A 12,813-nucleotide genomic window follows, 5' to 3' on the forward strand; every position below is an offset into this window, starting at 1 on the left:
CATGATGGTTTTAACCTTTTACTGAAAATTATTTTTGTGCCAAAGGGGGTGATGGCATAATTCTTCTTTCTTCAACAGAAATACCCATGTGGCTACTATTCATTGTGTTCTCACAATGACTTCCTCTTAAGGAAGAGCTGCTCTTACAGAATGGATGTGGCATTCTGAAGTTCCTGCTCTCCCCAGGGCCTTCACACTCCTGAGTTCTGGGAAGTTCTGGTCTGTGGTACTGGTAGAGGCAGTTCCCTAGGATTCAAGGAGGTTAAATAACTTGCCCAAGGTGAAGATAAAGGTGGTAAGTGGCAGTCAAGAGTGGTACCACGGACATCCGTGGAGATCCAGCAAGAGCAGGTGGAGAAGCTATTTTGGGAGAGAGAGACTGGGCTTTTGACTATTGCTTAAATTTCCCTGTTTCCCTAAGGGAAGGGCTTATGTTTTCTGTGGTGATAAAGAATGACAGGGACGAGAGAGTGAAGACCGTGAATCTCTAATGATGTCCTTCTGTATGGGGTCCCATTTTCTGAGAAGAGAGTTGCCCTGGGCAGGGGTGAGGGAAGAACGGGGGGGGGGGGGGGGGGTGCAAAGGAAGCAAAGGTTTTGGGAAAGAATACTTCAGATGAACAGCCAGAGTCCAACTGGGTAAGGAAGGAAGAGAGGTCATTAGGGGATCAACAGGTCAGAAGAAAATGGAGGAATCTAAGGAAAGTGAGAGCAAGTGTAGGGAAAGAGGTGAGAGAGCTGGTTGTGGTCAGAGTAGGATGTGAGGTTTATTCCCACAGAACTGAAGTAAGTGCCAGGTATTAACCATTTCCTGGGAGTCACCATGGGAGTGGGAGGCTGGAGTGAAAGTGAGGAGTCACTGTAGGTGAGGGCATCTAGGAACTATGAGACTTGGTGATGGCTCATCCTACATGATGGTAGCATTGGAATGGAGAGAAAAATGGTGATGTAGATGCCAGAGTCTTAGATAAACAGAATTATCAGGAAAGGAGGTCAAGGCTCTATAAATGAAGTGCATGAACCTCAAAGAGGTAGGAGTCTCTACAGGATGGTAGAGGAGGGAAGGCTGGAAGCTTTGGGATCAGGAGCAAAGCTGTATGAGGAGTTAAGGATATAAAGGAGCTTGCTTTTAAGGAATAGGACAGCCAGAGGGCTTAGGTAGAAGGTTTAGGAAGGGGAGAGGCACAAAGCAGTAAGGGATTCTCCTGGGTCCCTGTGTCTCTCACTTCCATTCCATTCCAGAAAGCTCTCGGAATGTTTCTCATCTTCCTTCTTTGTCTCTATCACAGGTCCCTCTTCCTCCTCCTACCCCATTGATACTGGTATTCCCTTGGGTTCTGTCCTGGCCCATTTCCCTTCTCATTCCCCATAATTTCTTGAGTGACTTAAGTACTATGCATTTATAGTTTAAACCAGTGGTTCTCAACCTTCCTAATGCCGTGACCCTTTAATACAGTTCCTCATGTTGTGGTGACCCCCAACCATAAAATTATTTTCGTTGCTACTGCATAACTGTCATTTTGCTACTGTTATGAATCGTCATGTAAATATCTGATATGCAGGATGTATTTTCATTGTTACAAATTGAACATAATTAAGGCATAGTGATCAATCACAAAAACAATATGTAATTATATATGTGTTTTCCGATGGTCTTAGGCAACCCCTGTGAAAGGGTCGTTCGACCCCCAAAGGGGTCACGACCCACAGGTTGAGAACCTCTGGTTTAAACTGTTATGCAAACCCCAATATACATAGCACAGACTTTTCTCTATCTTCAGATTCATATATCAACCTGTAAGTCTGTTCCGCTAGCCTCATGCACTCTAACTCAACATGCCTGATTTGAATCCATAACTACCTGAACACAGACCTCTTCTTACCTTTCAGTTTGTGGTAACTCCACATTGAAAATCTGGAGGTCTTCTGAATATCTCTCTCCCTTATACATAATTAACCTCTGCTTGCCAAATTTCAATGTATGTATTTCTCAAAGCTGTCCTCTCATCTCCATCCCTACTCCCACTGCCCTACTTCCTGGTCACATCACCTCTAGAGGACCACATTAACTTCCTAACCAGTGTCCCCACCTCCAGTCTGGCCCCTTCCAATCCATTCATGACATATGGCCACCTCACTTCCATTCCATTCCAGAAAGCTCTGTGAATGTTTCTCATCTTTCTTAGGATAAAATTTTAGCTCCTCAGCATGGCACACAAGGCTCCATAGTCCACTTTTCCAGTTTCATCTCTTCTTCCTGTTCATGTATTGAACTTTCGGTCTTCATTCACAGAGATACCTTGGACTCGAGTCCTCCCTTGACTCAACTCAGGTATCAGCTAGGTCAACACATATTTGCTGACTGGCACTCTATTGAAAGCACTGTGTTTCCCCTGAACCCAGGAGCCCGGGTTAGGAACCCTCCTAGAGAATCCTGTCCTTGGCCTTTGGTGAGGAGCACATGCTGTCAAGATGCCCTGGAGGAGGGATGACAATGAGACAGACTTCTGAAAGTCTTAGTTTGTCAAATTCCTGATGATAGAAAAATGGATGAGCTGGAAGGCATGACGAGTATTAAGTGTGGTTCGGGGGGGCGGAAAAAACCCCGTGTGATGAAATCAGGCGGCTACAACAGATCTCAGATGATCTTGCAAGAATTATGTCATCAGGAGGCTTCATTTGTTAGGAATCTCTACCCACACTGGATGATTCATCACCCAAACTGCTGAGGGACCCTACAGTTAAAGCCCTTGCATTCCTCCTCGATGTCTTAACGCATTCCATCTGACAAGTGGATCCCACTTTCTTTTAAAAACTTCTCCCTACACAAAGCCATCCAAAGCCTACACTGTGGACCTGAATTCCTCAGCCAGGCTTGTGGCTTTGGAGGCCAGGGAAAAGGCAGATGGGATGAAACATGACTAAATCTCAAGCTAATTTCTTCTTTAAAAAAGAATATTGCAAGGGCCTCAGGAAAGGCAGAGAGAACAACATAAACCCACCAGGGTCCCTGCTGCTGTCCACCCCATGCAGGCAGGGCCGCACCAGCTGCTGAGGTGGCTTACCCTGAGGCCAGCGTGGTGGCAAGCCCTGCTTTGCTCTTGCTTCCATGTTCTAAGAATGGGGCTTCTGCCTTGTTCCTGTTTGCAGGAGGTTGAGGCATGAATGTGTGGTTGGGCCTGGGAAAGTAAAAGTAATTCTTTGTCCAGGGAGGGCTAGTCATGGACTGATAGGAGACATGGTGTCATGACCCCTGGGGAAGCAGCACAGAGGGAAAACAAACAAACCTGACTTAAAATCCTGCCTTCTCCCCTCTTCCTTAGCTGTGTCATCTTCTAAGAATGATAAATTCATTATCTTTACACCTACAGTGAAGCCCCTCTCTACATAGTGGGGAACATGTTTTCTCAACGGGGACAATGCAGTAAATGGTTTGGAATGAGACAGACCTGAGTTGGAGCCCTGATTTCACCATTCTGGCAAGTTATTCAACCTCTCTGTGACCTATGAGGTAGGGCGATTGTAAATACTGAATTAGATAATGTATGTGAAAAGGCCTAGCCCAGTGCCTGGAGCAGAACTGTGTTTAACAAAGGTGAGCTAGACTAGATGGTGTCATCTGGAGGCCCTTTAATGAGCTAATAATGTTTTTGAAAACGAAAGCCCATGACCAGGGTCAGAAGGGGCCAGACAAGGGTTCTAAGGAACAAAGAGGGTCAAGATTCTAGGAGATGATCCCATGGGTCTTAGGGCGAGGGGTTTATTTATGCTGTGCCTGCCTTGTGCTCCCAGCACAGAGTAGAAGGTTGAGGGCATCCAGGAACGCGCTTGCAGCCAGGAAGAGGCAGGAAGAGGCAGAAGCCAGGCTCCTGTAGCTTTTGATTACAAGGGAGGCTGCAGAGTTCTAGCAATGGCCATCTGTACGTGCCAGGGTCTCTGACCCATTCCTCTGAGGGGGTAGGGGAGGTACTTTATGAGGTTATCAGGAGGACATTAGAGAAATGTAAGTGAAGAGTATAAAGGTTCAGAGCCTGGTAAATCTCACGCTCTCATGGTGGGAGGGGTGTGGAGGGGGCAGAGGAGAAGAAACAGAGGGAGAACAATGAATGAGGCTTCTGGGAGGGGCTGGAGGACGGCATGGGTAGAGGGTGACCTGTGAGCTGCCCAGGGAGAGGAGGTGGTGGCGGAGTCTGGAGGGTGGCAGGCAGACTGAACGGATGGCGTGGGGACAGTGTGATCTTGGAGAACATTTCTCTAGTCGTGTTGGAGCCTGAAGTTGGCGCTTATCCTAGTTAGTGATGGACATTGAGTCACCTGGTTTACCTTCTCTGTGTGACTGACTTCACCACTCACTCAGGTATGAATAGAAAGAGAAAGACCCTGCTTAGACCCTTCATTCTGTCTAGTGTATGCCTTCTCAATTGGGGCAGATCTCCCCACGGGGGTGAAAATTCATTCTTGCAGGAGGTAGAGGGTAGTGGTGAAAAAAATCTTTGATACAATGATTTGTAGCTTTCCAAAGGGCCATGGTACATAAACAGATATAAATAGATGGAGAAATAGATAGAACATTAAAGTTTCATGGGAGAAGAGGACAATTAGGGGGAAAAAATCCTAAAATGCTCCTTGGGTTGAGTGGTGACTATGAAATAAAGGTTGAGGAACAGAGAAGTAGAGCCTCTTGTCCCAAAGAACTGCCAGTATCCAGGGCTTCTGGTGAGTTACAAAGCCCTAACAGCAACCTCTCAATTGCAAAGCACACTGGGCAGGGGTTGGTAGCTCCCTGCTTTGTTTCCACTGAACCAGAAATTCCTACATCTCCCACCCTGTTCCTCTCTTGTTTACCTCCCTCTAAGGCAGCGGTTCTCAACCTGTGGGTTGCGACCATCGGAAAACACATATAGCATATCAGATATTTACATGACGATTCATAACAGTAGCAAAATTACAGTTATGAAGTAGCAACGAAAATAATTTTATGGTTGGGGGTCACCACAACATGAGGAACTGTATTAAAGGGTCGCGGCATTAGGATGGTTGAGAACCACTGCTCTAAGGTCTCCATGGCCACCATTAAGCCATGGGCAAACCCACACCCTGGAATTAGGGCTTTTACAAGGAGATTAGAACTATGTGGCCTAGCCTGTCTTCTTCCCAAGGCAGGAAAGTGCAAAGGTTCTCTCCTAGGCAGACAAGACTGAGTGGTCTGTCCGATACACGTACATGAGCTATGTGCTGCTCACACAAGACGAAAGCTCTGTTTCACAGCTCAGATCTGAACATTTCTGTTTCCTCTTATCAGCACATACTTGCATCATAAGGATGAGATCACATCCTTCCCAACCTCAACCTTCCCTAAACAGATCCTTTTAGGAACATCACGATGGACATGAGAACCTCGTTTTCTTATCATTATTGTGTAAGTGCTGCTGATATTTATTCTAAATAAATCTGCAGGGAACATGACAAATCACTATGTCATAAATGTCAATGACTTTGGCTTTTACCACTAGCCACTTTAATTTATTACATTTAAATTTCAATTATTAGGCTGAGATTGTCTCTTTTAAAGTACTCTTGTGATTAAAAGAAAGAGCAAATATTTTTCTGCCTTATATTTCATATTAATTGAGTATGAAACCACATGCAGGGAAGTTTTGATGTGCTTTTTATTTCTGTCTTTTAAGTAGGCACAATATTTTCCTTGGCTCTATAATTTATTAGCTATTTGATTAAAAAACAGCTTTAATGAAATATAACTCACATACTGTATAATGTGCCTATTTAAAGTATAAAATTCAGTGTTCTTGACTGCATTCACAGGGTTGAACAACCATCACACAGTCTTATTTTAGAAAATTTTGTCCCCCACCAAAAGATACCTTGTACCTGTTAACAGTCACTCCTCATTCATATTCTACCCCCATGTCTAGGAACCACTAATCTGCTTTCTGTCGATAATAGATTTGTTAAATAGGCACACATTTTTTGAGCAAAATCATTTTATAGTCTAATTCCATAATTAACCAATAATTGAATCATAATTAACTAATTAGATTCATAGCTATCGCTTGATTTTAGCTGGCACTTTTTGTGAAAAGTGAAATTCATGTTGGCCTGGTGGGAACTGTTTCATTATTAAAACTGCATTCCCAATAATCACTGAGGCAACAGATTTAGCTTCCTTCCTGCCCAGATATGTTCACTGAGTACTCTTTGAAGTTTTTAAGTTAAATGATAAATGCACCAGAGGCTTGCTGTTTAAGAATTCCTTTGGTTAAGTTGTTAGTAAAGGCTAAAGGTATAACCCACCCACATTCTTCTCAAGCACAGACACATGAACTGTTCTGGCTCGTAAATCATGGTTTCTATAGATTTGGTTTGCTTGAGGGATTTTCTTTTTTAAAAATATTTTTATAGGTTTCAAGTATAACAATTCTATAATAAACTATCTGTATATTGCATCGTGTGTTTACCACCCAAAGCCAAATCCTTCCATAGCTATGTATAGGGTTTCTCCCCAAAATGTATACACACTCTTTGAATAATTATAAATTTAATATTTATTAAAACACATTTCATTTTCAAAATTGGGCTATCAGCTGTTAGAGTGTGTATACTTTTTTGGGGACACCTTGTATGTATTTTCTTTTAGGTTCTCTTTGCAATGATTAATATGTGGCAGTGGACACTTAGCTTCCTTCTGAAGGCCATGACTCCCTCGCACAGGGCTGAGGGGGGGGGTTCAGTACAGACTCACTGCTGGTGTGTGGCAAGTTCTGGGCACCAGAGCTTCAGTCCCCACATACATATGTGCCCTCAACGATCATTAGAGATTTCCGTAGAAAACAGCATGTCTGAAAATGGACATATTTTTCTAGCCTCTTGTAGCCACTGACCAGGCAATGGTTTTCCTATCTTAACACCAGATAAATCGGTGGGCTTAAATGGCAGAATCTGAGGCACATCCACCAAGGTGGACAATCAGTCATTATATAGTCAAAAAAATGGATCTGGCTAGGCCTTCCCCCAACTCTGCCCTGACACAGTGTTCGGACTGCCAGAATCCTATGGGCAGAATGATATGATTGCCGCTTTTCCACAGTACTTGGTGGTTTACAGAGCATGTCTGTAGGTGTGTTTCATTTTGAATCTCATTATAATCCTGTGGGGTAGATAGGGCGGGCCTTTCATTTTCCAGATGAAAAACCAAGTGTGAGAAGAACTTGCTCAAGTACATGGGTAGGTGGCAGGAGTGACACCCCCTCCGTTGAAGGCCAGTCTCCACTAAAGCAGCCCCCTGGAGAGGCCGTACATGTACTTCAACTTTGCTCACGAAGGTTTTGAAACTTCTGTTTTGGTATACCTTTAAGATCTGTAGCACACCTCTGATGATCCTCAACGAAGGCACTATTTCATCTTCTAAGTTAGTGGTTCTCCAACTAGAGCAGGGGTGGGCAAACTTTTTGACTTGAGGGCCACAATGGGTTCTTAAACTGGACGGGAGGGCCGGAACAAAAGCATGGATGGAGTGTTTGTGTGAACTAATATAAATTCAAAGTAAACATCATTGCGTAAAAGGGTACGGTCTTTTTTTTTTTTTTAGTTTTATTCATTTCAAACGGACCGGATCCGGCCTGCGGGCCGTAGTTTGCCCACGGCTGAACTAGAGTGTGTTTCAGAATTGCCTGGAGGGCAGATTGCTGGGCTCCACCCCCAAAGTTTCTGATCCTTAAACTTGGGGTGGGGCCCAGGACTTGTTTCTAATGAGTTCCCAGGGGATGCTGATGTTGCTGGTCCAGGGCTCACTTTGAGAATCACATGCTTAGGAATTTATTTCTGGAAAGAGTGAATCTGTTAAAACTGAGTTTAGTGATTAAGGTGTGGATCAAGCTAGGGAATTCCGTGACTGGCAAAAATAGTGGGCAAGTATAACACACACCAGCTCTAACGGGCATTCAAATACGACCTCCCACTCACCTGAAGGTTCTGAACAATGGCAGTTGGATTGGACTGAATGTGAAGCTTCCCACCGTAACTCTTTTAAAGGGGAGAATTCTCATGAGTGTTTAGCACACGTGTGAGATGTTCATTATCAACCTTTTACTTTCCAGCTTTAGAAAAAGAAAAGAAGCCACGGGGGTGACACCCACATTAGAGAGAATCAGTTATGAAGGAAGAATTAATAGCTATTTAGCAGCTGAGCTAGTGAGACCGGTATGGCAGGGGTCCTTTCTATGCTGCAAACATGATGGGTGGGGAAGATAAAGGGAAAATTTTGACTCTTCCTACTGACTATTCTGCTGAGATTAGAATGGAGAAGGTGAAAAGATCTGATTTTGGATGCCAAAGATAAACATGCAACATTTTACGGGGAAAAAAGTTCCAGCAAAAAAGAAAAATGAACTACATTAGGTACTTAAGCTGGGAGTCAATCCTTCCTGTCACAGCAGGGAAAAAAGAGGCGGAGGACTGCCTAAATATTGGTTCTAATTTTATTTCCAAATCTACATTACATTAAACTCTCCTTGTACTCCTCTTTAATTTACAGCAACTGCTGACACAAATTGGTGTGCCTTCTCTTCTTTGACATCAGTATTTCTCTTGAATTATGCATTTTCATCTGGAACGAGGTTTGTGGGGCTAAAGCCTTCTTTCATTTAGATGGATGAAAACAGAGAGGGGTCAATGGGGGGTCGAGAACAAAATCAATGCGGGGGAGGGGGATGCATATGTTCAGGGCATATTTCACTGCCCAAAAAGAGTGTAAGTGGTATTAAAAAATGATACTATATTGATCAAAATTCAACTACAAGAGAATAAGAAAAACTCTACTAAACTTCATCCCAGAACTGCCAGATTCTCCATTTATTGGTGCCCAGAAGTATTTAGTAATCATTTGTAAGAGTACAGATGATCATAATAAGTGTATCACTTCAATTTGATTTAAAATTGAGTCAAAGGCAAAAAAAAAAAAAAAACCCCACCAGCTTGCCACCGCGTGTTTCGCCCATCCCAACCCACATGAATGTAGATGGTTGTGATGTTCTGCCTCTGAGGTCAGCACCACGGACTGATGGGGCTCCATTATTGGTAACAAATAGCTCCTGGTTCAAGTCAGCAAGGTTCCCTATTGACAGAGGTCATTTGTTGGATCCATCTGGGGCCTGACTTTGTGTCTCAGTGTCTCAGGGTCCACTCTCAGCTTCTGGGTTTGGATGGGTTCTGGGCTGGCCAGTCACACCCGTATGGAAATGGGGCATTTTGATGAAGCTGTTTTGGGCTAGCACTTGCATAAACATGGCCATGTAAAAAAAATGTAGACATATTTTCTCAATATACTAAATAACATACAGAACAGATATCTCTTAGCCCACCCCATTTCTGCACCTCATGTCACCCTCAGTTCCAGCCTGGGCTTCACCCTGTGGTGATCCTCAGCCATCTCTGAAAACCCTCCATTTTAAATGTTTACCCATCTCCCACTCCACCCCAGGAGTGGGAACCGACGATAAGGTAAAGCTGTTCGCTTTGTATGCTTGATTAGAAAAGAGGAGAAGTTTATGTTTCAGTTATAATAACTTAGTGTAAAAAATGTTCCCGAATCAGTATGGCCACATGAAAGCAGCTCTGGCATAACGTGCTTCGGCTGAAACTGGCTGTGCCCACAGCATGTCGTGACTTCACTTTGCCTCCAGTGTGACCAGTGGTTGGCCAGCCTGAAGAGCACGTGAGGGTCTATTGTCAACCTGGGATTTGGCCCTGCTCTGGCAACCTGCGAGTGGGGGGACCCTGGGGCCCAGAGCCCAGTGGGCAGCCCTTGCCCCTCTGCAGGTTGAGGGTCAGGGCTAACGTGCTCAGCAGGCGCCGCTGCCAGTCACAACCCTCACAGCTCTTCTGTCTGGCTGGCCACAGAGAACGGCCTGCGGAGACTTAAAACTGGTTACAAACCCCTTTCTGGCCAAAATGTCTGTGGTGGGCTAATTTATTCTATAATTTAAAGAATTCCATTATTAATGAAAGAGAAGGAGGATCCTGAGTATGAGCTAACACTGGAATAAAAAAGGCCCATTCTTCAGGCAATATTAATGGGAGCTTTGTATATAAATAACTTCATGTATTGGTGAATAAGTGGCACTTAAAACTAAAATGTCTGTTAGTGATTCACTGGGTTCTAAAGACTGGCCTTGTCTTCTGTGGTCAGCGATCTTTCTTCTTCGTGACTCCACTATTCTAGACAGAAAACAGTTAATCCAGTATGATTTAGTATCTCACAAATGATTCCGCTGAAATATTTTCTGCCAAATGTTCATCTTCTAACAGCTGCTTTTTTTAAATTTCAGTGAGAGGCACTTGAAATAAAATCATTGTTCTCTGTGAAAATTGCATGCTAAATAACCCAGGGCTACCAGATTATTACACGGCAAAGGCATTTGATAATATTAGCACCAACCGCAGGTTCCACTTCTGCTGATGCACAAAATTTTGAGTAATTAGTCATTGCACAATATTATACTTATATCCCTTTTGCTTGAGCTGTTAGGCCACAAAATCAGCAGGCAGTTGCTGTTATAAAAGGCTCCTCTGGGTTATTTATAATGTGCTGCTTCCTTACAGTTGCTGCTTTACTCTTGGGTCTTGGGCCAGGTCTACACAGTAAAAACGAAGGAAGGAACTGAGCGATTGTTCTGTGACTCTTGCTGCTGAAAGCTGGTGTGGATGATTCACACGAACTGTGTGTGCCTTGGCTGGAATACCTGGTACTCCTGTCTACACAACTCAGATTCATCCCAAACTGGCTCATTTGTCACTTCATCGGGGGAGAGCCTGTAGTTACGTGAAGTTACTTCTATTGGGAGTAAGCTAGTGTCTGCGCACAGGTGGTAGGGCGAGATACCAGAACTCGCGTTATGTTGCAAGAGTTTCCTTCAAATATTATTGACTTTAAGTGCAGGATAAATTTCTGCTCCAAATGCTTCTCTATTGCATGGATCAGTGATTCCCCAAAGAGTCAGCCAGGACACCCAATGGAAAGGCCCAGAGCAATCACCTGAGCATTATTTCATTTCATTTCATTTTATTTTTGTAAATTACTTCCTGTGCCATCTGCAGAATCCCTGATGATATGAGCTGTTTCTAATGGGAGTAGGTCTTAACTCTTAGGTGAGTTGGGGCTCAAAAAAAAAAAAATGCTGAGATCCACTGAGACTGGTAGAATGATCTATTTGTTTTGACCATGAAATAAACATCTTACTTCCCAACGCCCACCTTTTAAAAAATGAAATGAACTACCATTGTGTCCTCTGAATTCTTAAGGGTTCTTCAACCCACTTCTCAACATCCCGTTACCACCTCTCTAGTCCAGGCCATAATCTCTCACCACATCAGTGCAACAGTCTATGGACACTTCTTCCTGCCTCCCGTATTATAATCTCCAGAAGGTCTAGCATATGCCTAGTAGGGATTTCAGGAGAGGATGGAGAAAACAGGAGGGAGTTAAATAATAATTTGGTTAAGGTTTCTCAAAATTGATGAGAAACACAAATACTGAGATTCAGGAAGAACAAAGTCATGAGCAGTATAAATAAGAATAAATTCAGATCTGGACTCACTATAGTAAACCTGCAGAATGGCAGAGGCCAAGAGAAATTCTTACAAAATAATACTACTCTTCTGTTCAAGTATCCTACAAGCTAGGTTCTGATATAGGCTGAATCTTCATAGCACTAAACTCCTTAAGCAAAAAGGTCATTTTGTGTTTGTAATATTTTACTTATGAAAAACTACCTGAAGCAAAAATAGCAAAAAGTTAAGAATTAACAAAGCTGGGTGGTGGATCCATGGGTGTGCATGATATTATTCTTCATACTTTTCAGTATAATCAAAACATTTCATAATTTAAAAAGAAGGAAGGAAGGAAGGCAATCCAATTGGCCTTGGGACTACTGAGGGAAGTCGTAAATGTTAAATCTTTGATGCAGTCTGTTCACTTACAAAGTAATCTACGCAGTTAGATCTCACGTGCTAAAACTAAAAGTTAAAGCGAGGACTAAGTAGGGAAAAACATTTTCCTAACTGGGAACAGAACGGTTATGGGGAAGTCATCTAGCAAACGTAACCATGCTTTTCCTTTTCCCAATTTTGGTTTATTTTATTTTATTACTAGAGGCATTGAAAGGAAATTAATTAGAAGGTGGCCGGCAGGGTGGGACTGGGCCAGACAGGTCAGACACGCCCTTGAGCCAATCTCCCGCAGTCTCTGGTCCCTCCCCAGCCGGCCGCCTCACCTGGGGTGGTGCTGGGGCTTGAAGGGCGTCTGGGGAGTGAGGGAGGTCCCTCCGGCAGGTGGGGTCCCTTGGCCTGGAGTGCGAGAGGGCACTCTGCAAAGTTGCTGTTGCTCGGCAGCTCCTGTGTTGAGCATCTGCCCCCTGGTGGTCAGTGTGCATCATAGCTACTAGTTGGGCAGTCGAATGGTTGGATGGTCACTTAGGCTTTTATATATGTAGATTATTTTCCCCCACCCCGAGGCAGGACATCTTGTCACACCACCCATTGAAGCAAAACAACACAACATGCTGCCGCCTCACCCAAAAGTAGTGTTTTCACTTTGCCCTTTCTTGACGGCTCAGTGGGTCATTAGCAAAAGGCCCAATGAGTGCTTTTAAAAGGGGTCAATTTTAGTTTATTTTAACCAAAGAAGGAAAAGGATATAAAACTTTCAGGTTTTAGAGAATCTTTTAGGGGAGATGTAATTCACCTAACCCCTGGCCCCTCTCTCCCCCAATCACACAGCTTTTTCAGGAGTTGTACTAT

The 12,813-nt window shown here is 43.6% G+C and overlaps 1 protein-coding gene and 1 non-coding gene across 2 annotated transcripts in view; both read right to left on the reverse strand.

Annotated features, from left to right (window-relative positions):
• RBKS (ribokinase) overlaps positions 1-12,813 on the reverse strand; it is a 70,643-nt gene that overhangs the window by 3,011 nt on the left and 54,819 nt on the right. The gene's annotated exons all lie outside the window — the stretch shown is intronic.
• On the reverse strand, positions 12,536-12,671 carry LOC139020241 (small nucleolar RNA SNORA21). Its single transcript, XR_011473252.1, has one exon. It is a non-coding gene; the product is annotated as a small nucleolar RNA SNORA21 (small nucleolar RNA).

The sequence above is a fragment of the Myotis yumanensis genome, unplaced genomic scaffold (assembly GCF_028538775.1).
Source record: "Myotis yumanensis isolate MYYU_CA2020_CCGP unplaced genomic scaffold, mMyoYum1.0.hap1 SCAF_11, whole genome shotgun sequence".
In the NCBI taxonomy this organism is placed as follows: domain Eukaryota; kingdom Metazoa; phylum Chordata; class Mammalia; order Chiroptera; family Vespertilionidae; genus Myotis; species Myotis yumanensis.